This window comes from Macrobrachium nipponense, chromosome 28 (genome assembly GCF_015104395.2).
Source record: "Macrobrachium nipponense isolate FS-2020 chromosome 28, ASM1510439v2, whole genome shotgun sequence".
Classification (NCBI taxonomy): domain Eukaryota; kingdom Metazoa; phylum Arthropoda; class Malacostraca; order Decapoda; family Palaemonidae; genus Macrobrachium; species Macrobrachium nipponense.
In genome coordinates this window covers 15481458-15494353 of record NC_087217.1, presented here as the reverse complement: position 1 = coordinate 15494353, position 12896 = coordinate 15481458, and the positions used below count along the sequence as shown (strand labels likewise).

The following is a 12896-nucleotide window of genomic DNA, read 5'->3' as shown; positions in this document are numbered from 1 at the left end:
AAAGCAAAGGAATAAGAAAGCAAAGGCAAATTAAAGCAATAAGAAAAACAAAACAAAATTAGAATGAAAGAACTATGGGTGAGAAATGAATGGAAGGAAAATGGAACAAAAATTAGAGAAAACCTGAAAGAATAAAAAACAAAAGAAGAATGAAAGGAATAAGAAAGAAAGCCAGGAAGAATGGAATGCCTCTTATAAGACGATGCTTTAGAGGAACACAGGAAGAAAAGAAAATAGTAAAATATGAGGCAAATATAAAGAAAATAGTAAAATATGATACAAATATGAAAATATCATCTTAAAGTTTGATATGCAAATTTAATTTCTAAAAGTCGGACTTGCTAAATTTAAGAAAACCAGTTAAAGCATACTGCCTTTAAACCCAATCATCACTCACAACAAGCAAAAACGCCTGAAGACATATATATAACCGGTTAAGTCTTAAATATTTTTGCAGACACGAAAACGCATCTCTTAAGAGAAGGTAAACCTCTTAAGGCAGTTAGTCTCCGGACTGAACATTTTACGTCCCTAAGAGGTTAAAACACCATAAGAATTTCCTAAGAATCCATTCCGAGTAAAGCCAGAATTTCGCAAAACGTCTAACTGTATTTCAGCGGCGACCCAAAGAAAATTAACTCGATCTGAATTTCTACATATAACGAGAGAGAGAGAGGAGATGGATGGAAGTGAGAAAGGAGAGAACAGAGGAGAGAGAGAGAGAGAGAGAGAGAGAGAGAGAGAGTCTTACAGAGCAATTAGGAAGCTCTCTTAGAATATTCTTCAAAATTTCGCAAGGGCATGGACGAGTGGGTGAATAATATAAGTATTCAGTAATAATGTTCGTGAAAGTCCTTGAGATTGTTTGTGTGTGTGTGTGTGCGCGCGCGCGCAAGGACGTACAAAAAGAAATACAGATTGTGACGGGGAGGCCGACCGGATAGGCAACTCGAAATGCCTTTTCTGTAACAATAAAGATAAATAGAAAGTGTGTTTCCCTAACCCCAGAGAGAGAGAGAGAGAGAGAGAGAGAGAGAGAGAGAGAGAGAGAGAGAGAGAGAGAAACTGCAGGGTTGCATTTATAAATGGCTGAAAACGGACTCGGGGCTGCATTCCACCGACTGGTCGTGGAGGAAAGCAGCAAACAATCTTAGTGCACATACCCCATTGTTATTCTTATGAACAAAGTTAGGATATTCTGGGGTTGGTCAGTACTTGGGCTGGTGACCATAAATGAATGTCTAGGATTAACGCGTTTGCTGCATACTCCCACGAGCATACATGGGGTATGAGCATAAGGTTACGCAACCTCATCCAAAATCTGAATTAAAACTTAACTGACACTTACAAAAGCCTTTACAGAGCCACGAGTATTGAGGAAATAAAGTAATATACGAAAAATTATAAAAAGGGGTGAGCGGTGCAATATGACACACCTTTTCAATTTCCTTTCCTGCCACGTGACTCAAGAGACATTATCCATCGTGTAACGTTTTCATCTCTTTCACTGCTAGAACCTTCGCTCACGTCACTAAACACAATTAAACAACTTTCGCATTTTGAGCCAACGTCACTGCAACTTCATCTTCATAATATCTCTCAGTTCAAAGTTTCTTCATTAGTTGGGAGCAGAGGTCATCAGCATAACAGTTCTCCAAAACAATCTTCGTTTGACGCCATCTTTAAAAATTCTATTTGATGTTTACATCTGACAACACAGTTACTGTCGTTATAATTAATTCTGACTATTCTTTGGAACAATTCATTTCCCTCCTGAAAAATTAACATAGTATTTGTATTTATTTGCCTATATTGTTTTAGTAATATGCAAGATGTTTATCGTATAGCTGTAATTCTATCAAAATCGCCAAACAATAAAAAAATTAATTTAAAAATATTCCCGGAGGCTGTTTATCTGGGAAGTATATGTCGGATATTTCCTGCTAAAGTGTCTTGTGTTTTACATGAATACCGTAAGTGAAAATTCAATAAAAAAAAAAAAATATAAATGCACACACACAAACACACACACATATGTGTGTGTATGAGTGTGATTATAATAACTTTAGCACGTGTTTAATTTATCACACATATCCACAGGTGAAAAATAAGAGGCCGGGTGTAGGTCCTAACCCCCCTCTTATTTTTCACCTGTGGACATGTGTGATATATATATATATATATATATATATATATATATATATATATATATATATATATATATATATATAGTATATATATTAGAATCTCGAAACATTAAACTTGCTGTAATTATCATCACCATGACAACGTATGATTGAAACCAACAAAGCCTGGCTGAGTCGCAAAGTTATTGGAAATCATATACCAATCTCAGCTGCACATTATAGGATAGAATCCTGGTCAGGGAGCTGTGCTTATGATATGTAATTCATTTAGGGTATTAATTATTCTTATCAATGCCTATCTATTTATCTGTCTATCTATCTATATATATGCGTGTGTGTGCGTATATATTCAAAATTCATCTTCAGGCGTAATTTTAGGCTAACCTTCCCAAACAAAAACAAGAGCAAAAACTGCAAGAAATATCCCAAACAAAGAATTTTTAAGCAATAAAAATAGAACTCAATATAAGCATGAGTGGTGCTATGTAATATCGATGTTTAAATGCAATTGATCTTAATGCGTATCAGTAATAAACTAATATATATATATATATATATATATATATATATATATACATACATACATATGCATATATAGATATATATAGACACGCACACACACACTATATATATATATATATATATTATATATATATATATATATATATATATAATATATATATATATTATATATGTATACATAGAATATATATATATATATCTTATTATATAAATACTACATACATATATATATATATATATATATATATATATATATATATATATATATATATCATATATATCTATATATATACTATACACAAACACACGTTTTTGTCTGGGTACAAGGGTAATAAAATCCAAGGTTTTTGTTTATTCACAAACCTAACTAAGGCTTTCATTTAGTCCGAGACGACAGACAACTGGAAAGAATAATGAAAAAATTTAACCAATTTTCTTTATACCTGAACAAATGGAATTACGTATTCTTGATAAGGATAATGATGCAAAACAGCTAAGATGAAAAAAGAATAAACTGATAGAATGACAAAATTAACGAGCTAATACATCAGGACAGTTCTGCGTTTTTTTTCTATATTGCTCTTGATTTTTTCTTTATTACTCTTCATCTATTGACTCTGTTCCCTTGTAACATGACTGTACCACATCTGCTTCCTTTCTACAATCGTCCTCCCTAACAACGACAGTTAGCAACACGAATACGACCTAGAAACCTTTTGGCGATGACGAAGAAAATGAACAGACAGAATCCTGACGACACAGGAACTACATCCTGAGGGGCAGCAGAAGCAGCACCAATCCGCAATGAGAAACATCACACTTGAGAGTCGACCGAGATAATCCATTCCTTCAAGTACGCTGAAGAGGAAGATGAAACTCTCGCAACATCATGAGGCCACAAAAAGAACGACAGCGAATGATCTCCTCCTTCATAAATCATACACGAGAGAAGAAGAAGGAGAAGGCCGACCTCGATTCACAGAGAACACCATTTAAGTTTTTGTGTGATAACCTGAAGTGTTTACTTAAGTGGCGCAACAGATTTACACACACCTTACTGCCTGTTTCTAACCTGTGCTCAGTCAGGTGGATTTAGCTAGTGGCCACAGCTTGGCTGAACAGGAGGGGATGCCAATTCATTGAAATTTCAAAGAAACAAAGGAGAAAGTAAAGGGGCAGACTCTTTAACCATTACCTTTTTACTAATATTACTTTCAAACAAACTCAGAAGGGCAGAACTGTCAGAAATAGATGACAGCAACAGACAACTCTCTAGGTTTACCCTTGCTCAATGACCTACAGAACGTAGGGAATAATGGATGCAATTCAGTTGAGTACTTCAGCCTCCTCCGCCTACATGCACAGTATCCATCCATACATAACAAGTTCGTCCGGCTCACAATCACAGAACTCTCTGAAACACAATGAGAGGTGCACCGCTAACTTCACCTGATGATCTTATTGATAACTCGTAGCATTCAAAACTCAGTCTCTCTCTTTTGCTACAGCAGGTATCTTAATACACAAATGAAAACGGTATACACATGAATAAACTTTCAACAGACAAAACACCACAATGATTACCGCTGTCACTGCGCTATACCATTATTCAACCATATTAGCCACAGGGGCTTATGGTTTAAGTGCCATACAATTCAAGCAGTCGTTGGAGTGTGTGTGTATGTGTGTGTGCGTGTGTGTGTGTGTGTAGGGGGATTTCTTTATAACTGTAGAACTGGTCTGAACTGAACTGAATATAGAGTTTAGGCCAAAGGCCAAGCACTGGGACCTATAAGGTCATTCAACGCTGAAACGGAAATTAACAGTAAAACGTTTGAAAGGTGTAGCAGGAGGAAAACCAATTGTTAGGAAAGGATGGAAAGTAAGATGAAAGGAATATGAAAGGAGGTACATTAAAATGAACGAAAGGGGTTTGCAGCTAGGGGCCGAAGGCACGCTACAAAGAACCTTAAGTAATGCCTACAGTGCACAGCATGAAGTGCACTGACGGCTCTAGCCCCCTACGAGGTATTAACTGTAGAAGGATGTGTGGGAGAAAGGGAATAAACAGCAACAGAAAAACAGAATGGGCAGAACCTTCAACTATTCCTGTTGCTATTCAAGTCTTTTACCTCAAACTTCGCAGACCTAGGTGCTTACATAAATTAAGTATAAAAAAACAATACAGTGCAAGTATGAAATATGCATATGTACAAACCTTTATTTATATAGTTTTGTATTCTAAATTATTCAGCAATCAATCTCACAACCACAATGCGAGACAGATTGATTCTGAATATTCACGCGCGTGAATCCTAAATTGGCACAATTGCGTATACCCATAAGAATGTAAGATATGTACAAAAAATATCAATATAGTATTTGATTCTGCACATGTATGTACAATTAAGCTTTGTATACTACGTTAAAACACAAACTCACAATATATATATATATATATATATATATATATATATATATATATATATAATATATATCATTCGAGCTACAAATGTCCTTTAATATCTAATTCCCCTTTGGTTTACATATATGAAAATATATTAATTCCGAGGTAGAGCGAACTAGATATTTAAGGACATTTGTAGCTCGAATGATTTATATGAATCACAAGTGATGTGATAATATATATATATATATATATATATATATATATATATATACATCTATATATATATCTATACATATATACTATATATATCTATATATATATATATATATATATATATATATATATATCTGACTATAATTTCTACCCTGCAGCATATATCATACAAAAGGAGGAGAACTTTCAAGATTGAAAACTGTAAAACAAAAGAATCCTTTTGTAATGGGAACCGGCAGAAAGTGCCAAGGTCCCAGATTTTTTATGGCGTTGGAAATGTCTTTTAATTTCCAGCGGATTGTTTCACTTAAGGAGAAGCACCTTAAATGAGAGGGAGGGGGGGGGGGAGGGGGCTTTGTTAGAAATGGCCCTAACACCCCCCTCCAACCAAAACCCATAATACCTCTCGCAATACAATACCTTACTCTTTTCAGATCATTATTTTGACCCCCATGGATACCTGTTACAATATTTCTTGTGTTGTTGGCGCTGTTACTAAGTTACGTTTAATATATCAAATATGTATGTAAAATCTATTATAAAATATTCATATATATATAAATATATATATATATATAATATATATATATATATATATATATATATATATATATATATATATATATATATATAAATATATATAGAATGAGTTGAGTTGTTAATATGGAATTTTGGCCAAAGAAAAGCACTGGGACCTATGAGGTCATTCAGCGCTGAAATGGAAATTGACAGTAAAAGGTTTGAAAGGTGCAACAGGAGGGAAACCTCCAAGCAGTTGCACTATGAATCAACTGTCAGGAGAGGGTGGAAAGTAAGATGGAATAAAGGGAATATGAAAGGAGGCACAGTAAAAGGAATGAAAGTGATGGCAGCTAGGGGTCGAAGGGAGGCTGCAAAGAACCTTAAGTAATGCCTACAGTTCACCGCATGAGGTCCACTGACGGCAATATAGAGGTAGATAAGATACAGTTATTTATATACTAACTGTTTTTACAAGCCTATTACAGCAGCATAGTTACACACGATACACACGGCTACATTACGGGTGCATACGCATAGGTGTAAAAGGCACAGCTAATTAAAACCGTATACCTATGAAAGAGATAGTGCTACTGTTATTTTTAGAATGTATAATTTAGGACTTTAAGCCGGGACCAAGCGCCCGGACCTATGAGGTTATTCAACGCTGAAATGAAAATCGAGAGTTAAAGGTTACAAAGGTATAACAGGAGGAAAACCTCACAGTTGCACTATGAATCAACTGTCAGGAACGGGTGGAAAGTAAGATTGAAGAAAGAATATGAATGGGAGTACAGTAAAATTAATGAAAGGGATAAACAACCCAGCATAATGGAGTGAAAATACTATCTATAATTCTGACTGGAAAATATATGACAAGGTACATAAAACAAAATGTTAAAGCATGGTTATTCATGCTAATAAGAATAATCATCTGTACAACATTACAACTAACTGCTGACACCTGTAATATCTTTATTTTTATTATTATTATCATTATTACAAGCAATCTACGGGCACAACCAGCCACGTTTCATGGGCAGAACCAGCTCCGTTTCAGGGAATAACTTCTCACCTTCACGCACTTCGGAGGGGGGCGGAGGTAGGATGAAACCCCACTATAAACCATCTTAGGGATTCCCACTATAACCCTGCCAAATTTCATGCCCACCGGACCAGCCGTTTGGCCGTGTTTGAATAACAGACGGACGGACAGATATAACGCCCACTATAGTAAGATTATTATTATTATTATTATTATTATTATTATTATTATTATTATTATTATTATTCTGACAATTGACAAACAACGGAAAAAAATACAACAAAAAAATCACCACTTTCCAGTCTATCATTTCGATATGGACTACTTCACCATTTATTTCCACTGGATCACCATCAGCATGACCAACAGTGACACTAATGAAAATTGTGCTTCGTCATTGCCCCTCCTATATCACATGGATGATAATGATGGATGATGATGATGATGATGACTCTGCCTTGCAACTGCAGATGGCAACAGGTGGTAGGATGCAAAAGAGGTCCTTCCCTTATAACTCTTTAAGTAGAGGCTCTTCAGGACGCTTGATCATATACGACATAAACATCATTGTGGGTCACCTTTTGTTTTCCTTTGGGCTCTGGGGGAGTCTCCTCTTGGATTTGCTTCATCTCTCTCTCTCTCTCTCTCTCTCTTACTTTTCATCATTTGATTTCGTATTCCCATTTACCTTTGATTTCTCTCTCTCTCTCTTCTCTCTCTTACATTTCATATTTTGACTTCATATTCACATTTAGCTTTGATTTCTCTCTCTCTCTCTCTCTTTTACATTTCATCATTTGACTTCGTATTCACATTTACCTTTCATCTCTCTCTCTCTTTATATTGTCCCATTTGATTTCGTATTTGCATTTAGCTATGATTCTCTTCTCTCTCTCTCCTCTCTCTCTCTCTTCTCTCTCTCTCTTCTCTCTCTCTCTCGTCTCTCTCTGTATATATATATATATATATATATATATATATATATATATATATATATAATATACACACACACACACGTAATATTGTACATAAACATAATATAATCTTTAAGCAAACATGCACGGACACAAATTTGTTTACAGCATTCCATTTTTCATTCGTAAAAAAAAAAAAATCATCCTTAACAAAATAAGGATGAAACACAGCGAAAGGAAAGGCATAGCTTCGGCAGTGGGGTGAAGATAAAAACGAACTCTATCATCATCACTGCCTCTTTTCTGTATTTCATAAGCCTCTCTATCTCTCGAAATGCATTACTCAGGGATTTTCTTTCTTGCATTTCTCAAGAAAAGGATTCGAACTTTTTAGTTTATGGAGGGATATTCTGAGAATTTGGCCTTGAAATATTTTCGAACACGTTATCTCTCTCTCTCCTCTCTCCATTTCCTCATATGATTTCTTATTCACATCCAGCTTTGATTCTCTCTCTCTATTTCTCTCTACTCTTCTCTCTCTCTCTTTATCATTTCACATTCACATTAATCTGATTCTCTCTCTCCATTTACTCATTCGGTTTCATATGCACATACGATTTTGCTTCTTTCTCTCTCTCATTTTATTTCACATTCACATCTAGCTTTGAATCACCTCTCTCTCTCTCTCTCTCTCTCTCTCTCTCTCGAGGATGTCCCCCAACAGAACCTGTTGGTATTCAATAAGGTGGGTCTTGAATGACGCCCAATCAGGAGCCATCCGGTAGGAGCTCCTGAGAGCCGATTGGCTGTCTGCGAAAAGGACAAGGAGAGGAAGCTGCGTAGAGAGGAAGTAGTAGGAGGAGGAGGATGAGAGAGAGAGAGAGAGAGAGAGAGAGAGAGAGAGAGAGAGAGAGAAGAGAGAGATAGGGGGTGGAGGTAGAACGGGGTGAAAGGGTAGAACGGAGATAAAGGGTGAAAGTCAAATGGGTAGAAAACACGAATGAGAGAAAGAAAATTATACAGAATAGGCTGGAATTACTAAGAGAGAGAGAGAGAGAGAGAGAGAGAGAGAGAGAGAGAGAGAGAGAGGCTACTACTTAAGCACGAAACTAGTATACAACCCCCATCCCCCCCCCAAAAAAAAAGACAAAATAACAGGATGAAAGATTGAAATGAAGAGCACACACCAGCCATAGCCCAACAAAACAGAAAACGGGATCCCCTCGCAGTTTGTGTCAATCACCCACGTTCCATTTCCTGTTTCCGTAGGGGGGACTCATTCAAAAACATAAAGCCTTCAATTGCCCAGGTGCCGGTCAGTCTCCACCTCACCCCTTCCTACAACGGCACACCTCGCTCGCTCCCTTTCTCCAAGATGAGGGCTTTTCAGTCGGTGCACAATAAGTGGGATTTTCTGGTTTTTAATCTATCGCCATTGTCAGTTTCACATCGCCTGTCTCTCTCACACTTTCAGTATAAGTTTTTCTTTTTGCCCTTCCCTCTTCTCTCTCTTGAAGAAACGGATTTTTAGTTATCATTCTACACATGGATTTAATTTTTTACTTTAAGACCGCCTTGCTGTTATACTACTTTCTCTTTCTCTCTCTCTCTCTCTCTCTCTAGCTAGTATAATGTAAATGAGGTTTTTCTCTGCCTTGAACTGCCTTGCTGTTATATACTCTCTCTCTATAATATATATATATATATATATATATATATATATATATATATATATACTACACGAACACACACATATACATATATATATATATATATATATATATATATACATATATATATATATATACATATGTGTATATAAAATCAGTAAAACAAGGTGAATGTGTGCTTATTTGTCAGTCATACATACATATACATACAAACATACATACATATACATATTACATATACATATATATATATATATATATATATATTATATATATATATATATATAAATATATATATATAGTTTCCTAGCTGCTTCCACCATTACTTTCAGTAATGGTGGCCTTCTCATCACAGTATAAAGATTGCTCGAACCCAAATGAGAGAGAGAGAGAGAGAGAGAGAGAGAGAGACCATAACCTCCAATCCAATGGGGACGAAAAAAACCTACTTTGTTTCTAGTTCTGAAAGTTATGATAAAATCACAGAATTTTCAGCAGAACTGCAGCGACCAACCAATGCTCGTTTATTTATTTATTTTTTTGCATAGAGCAGGTAATTGCTCTTAATAATTCAGCATCCACTGAGTGGATGAAAAATGTCTGGGGCAAAACGGGACCTGACGGACCAACAAAAATAAATTTTTGATTAAATACCTCTAATGATCTCTCTCTCTCTCTCTCTCTCTCTCTCTCTCTCTCTCTCTCTCTCTCTCTCTCTCTCTCTCTCCTTCTCCTTTGAGAATTCTGTAGTGTATTTACCATGTTATTCCCTTCAGGGGTCAACATTGATAAGAACGTATCCACTACTTGGGTATGTTTTCATAATAACTGAAATAGATTCCTCCATTCAAAAAACAAACAAACAAACATACAAACAGTAACCACACACTTTTCGACAGTTCTTTTTTTTTTTGAGACTTGTTTACCAAATTATGGAATGGTCTTCGTAATCCTATAGAAGAATTGTTGAAACTTCAAAAGTACAAGCTTTGTGCAGGTGTTCTCTCGTTATGCAGGTGGACACGATTCTCACTTCTAATATCTGCACTTTCCCATAAACGACTTCTATCAAACTCTCCTAATACCTATAACTTCTTAAAAAGGTGCTGATCAGTCTTAATTCTCTCCGACTTATTTTCAGCAATGTAATGTCCTCGCTGGCTCATGGTGACATTAACCTAACAAAGTCCGCAGACAGCTTAATTGTTTGTTTGTTTGCATGGTGTTTTCACGTTACATGGAACCAGAGGTTATTCAGCAACGGGACTAACGGCTTTACGTGACTTCCGAACCACGTCAAGAGTGAACTTCTATCACCAGAAATACACATTTCTGACCCTTCAATGGAATGCCCGAGAATCGAACTCGCGGCCACCGACAAAAGACCATACCAATCACGCCAATGAGGCGCTGACGCAGCTTAATAATATCTGAAAGACTCGTCGTACACTCCTTTAGCAACGACGCAGTACATAATTGATGGTGGAATTGGAGTATATTCAAGTTACGAACTGGTTCTCTTTTGCTTTTTCACAAATATCAAGGACGGGAAGAAGTTCATGTTCATCTCCATTATAAAACCAAAGTCAGAGCTTCCTTGGAGTACTGAATAATCTTGAAGCTCTCAACCTTCCACAAATTTAGACTTGGAAATCTTTTAAAATTACATTTCTAATTTCTTGTTTGTATTTTCAAGCGTTTATAGAAGGTATGGACCCATAAATATTCATTTTTGGCACGGTAAGTATATGTATCTATGTATATGTATGTATGTATACATATATATACACGTACATATATTAGATATGTAATATATATATATATATATATATATATATAATATATATATATATATATATATATCTATATATATATATATATAATTATATATATATATATATATATATATATATATAGATATATATATATATATATATATGCATACATACTAAATACATCCCCACACACATGTGTATATATATAAATAACTTATTTGGGCATATTTAATCTCTTACGGAGTTTCTATTGAAGCGGATGGCATTATCTGCAGAGACTTTCTTTCTATTGAGAGACTGAATCAGTCTATACTCTTTATTTTCTCTCTAGGTAAGGTTCTCAGGAATAAGGGATACTATAGTCTATAAGAAGTAAATGGAAGCAAACGTGAGTAATCTGTATTCCTGAGAAGATTACTTGAAGAAAAACAATAAGTTTAGCCAGATTCAAAGCCTAAATAAAAAGACAGCCTCGGCAGATAACGTCAATAACTGTATTTTTGCTTTATTACTTGGTTGTGCATACCAGATATGAATCCTTTCTCTACCAAGTTCAAAAGTTATGGCCAAGGTTAAATTTCTTTTGGACCTTTGACCCATACAGAAAGGTCAAACCCTCCATTCCAATGTCTCTCAAAATTTAATTAATTGTAACCAGTTACGTTGCCCACTTTTGATAAAACTCTCATACAAATGCACAAACAATTTATCGTGTGATTTTTGTTTCATAATGAGACATAAACTGGTTCCGAGGAGGTATTAATAAAACACCAGGTGCATGAAGATATGAAACATGGCTTGCCCATGACGAATACCTTGATTGGAGATCATTTTGGTAAATTTTCCAGTATGGAGAATCTATGAAACCCTGTGCTATTATTGGCCTAATCAGACTGACGAGGGAGCCATTGTGCTTTTAAGCCGATTAAGAAGACCACTCAATTATTGTTCGTTCATATTCTCCGCCATTTACCTAAAACCATAGCTATAAATTTATCATGTAATTACTAGTATAGAGCTTGTAAACTGTTTACCTCTCTTCATTATTATTAAGTGCTGCAAATATTATTCATTATTTTGCAGTCACCTCTTTGATTCCTCTAGTGGTTTGCTATTTCTCTATGATAAAGCAGCCAATTGGTTTCTAAACCATGAGCTGATGTTTTTTGATGTGACTACAGACACATGGATGAACCTTCCGCGCAAAGTAATTCCAAATCATTATAACGAGAGTTTTCGGCATCTGAGCACTAAATACGCCACAGAATTTCATTTCAGCAAAAATGAATCACAAACCCTTTTACGCTCAAAGACAAACATTGGGACTGCACGATAAATTTCAGCATAACGTCTTTACATTTTGTTGTCTATGGCAGGAGGAGGAGGAGGAGGAGGAGGAGGAGGAGGAGGAGGAGGAGGAGGAGGAGGAGGAGGAGGAGGAGGAGAGACAATATGAAAAAGTGGCAGGGGGCTGGAAACGAAAGCATCGGCAAACCATCCTCTTCCAAGTGACTTCTTCAACCCGTCGAAAACAGATCTCCAGAACCGAAAGCCGAACAAGAGCTACGGAAGGTTTTACGCATCAAATATTAACGCAGCGGACCACCCGTAAGTCAGATTATTCTCCGTCGTTCAAATAATAATGCTAATTACAAAGTGGTGTGCACGGAAATGACATCGA

The 12896-nt window shown here is 35.8% G+C and overlaps 1 protein-coding gene across 9 annotated transcripts in view; it reads right to left on the bottom strand.

Moving 5' to 3' along the window:
• LOC135201449 (rap guanine nucleotide exchange factor 4-like) overlaps positions 1 to 12896 on the bottom strand; it is a 725795-nt gene that overhangs the window by 51258 nt on the left and 661641 nt on the right. The gene's annotated exons all lie outside the window — the stretch shown is intronic.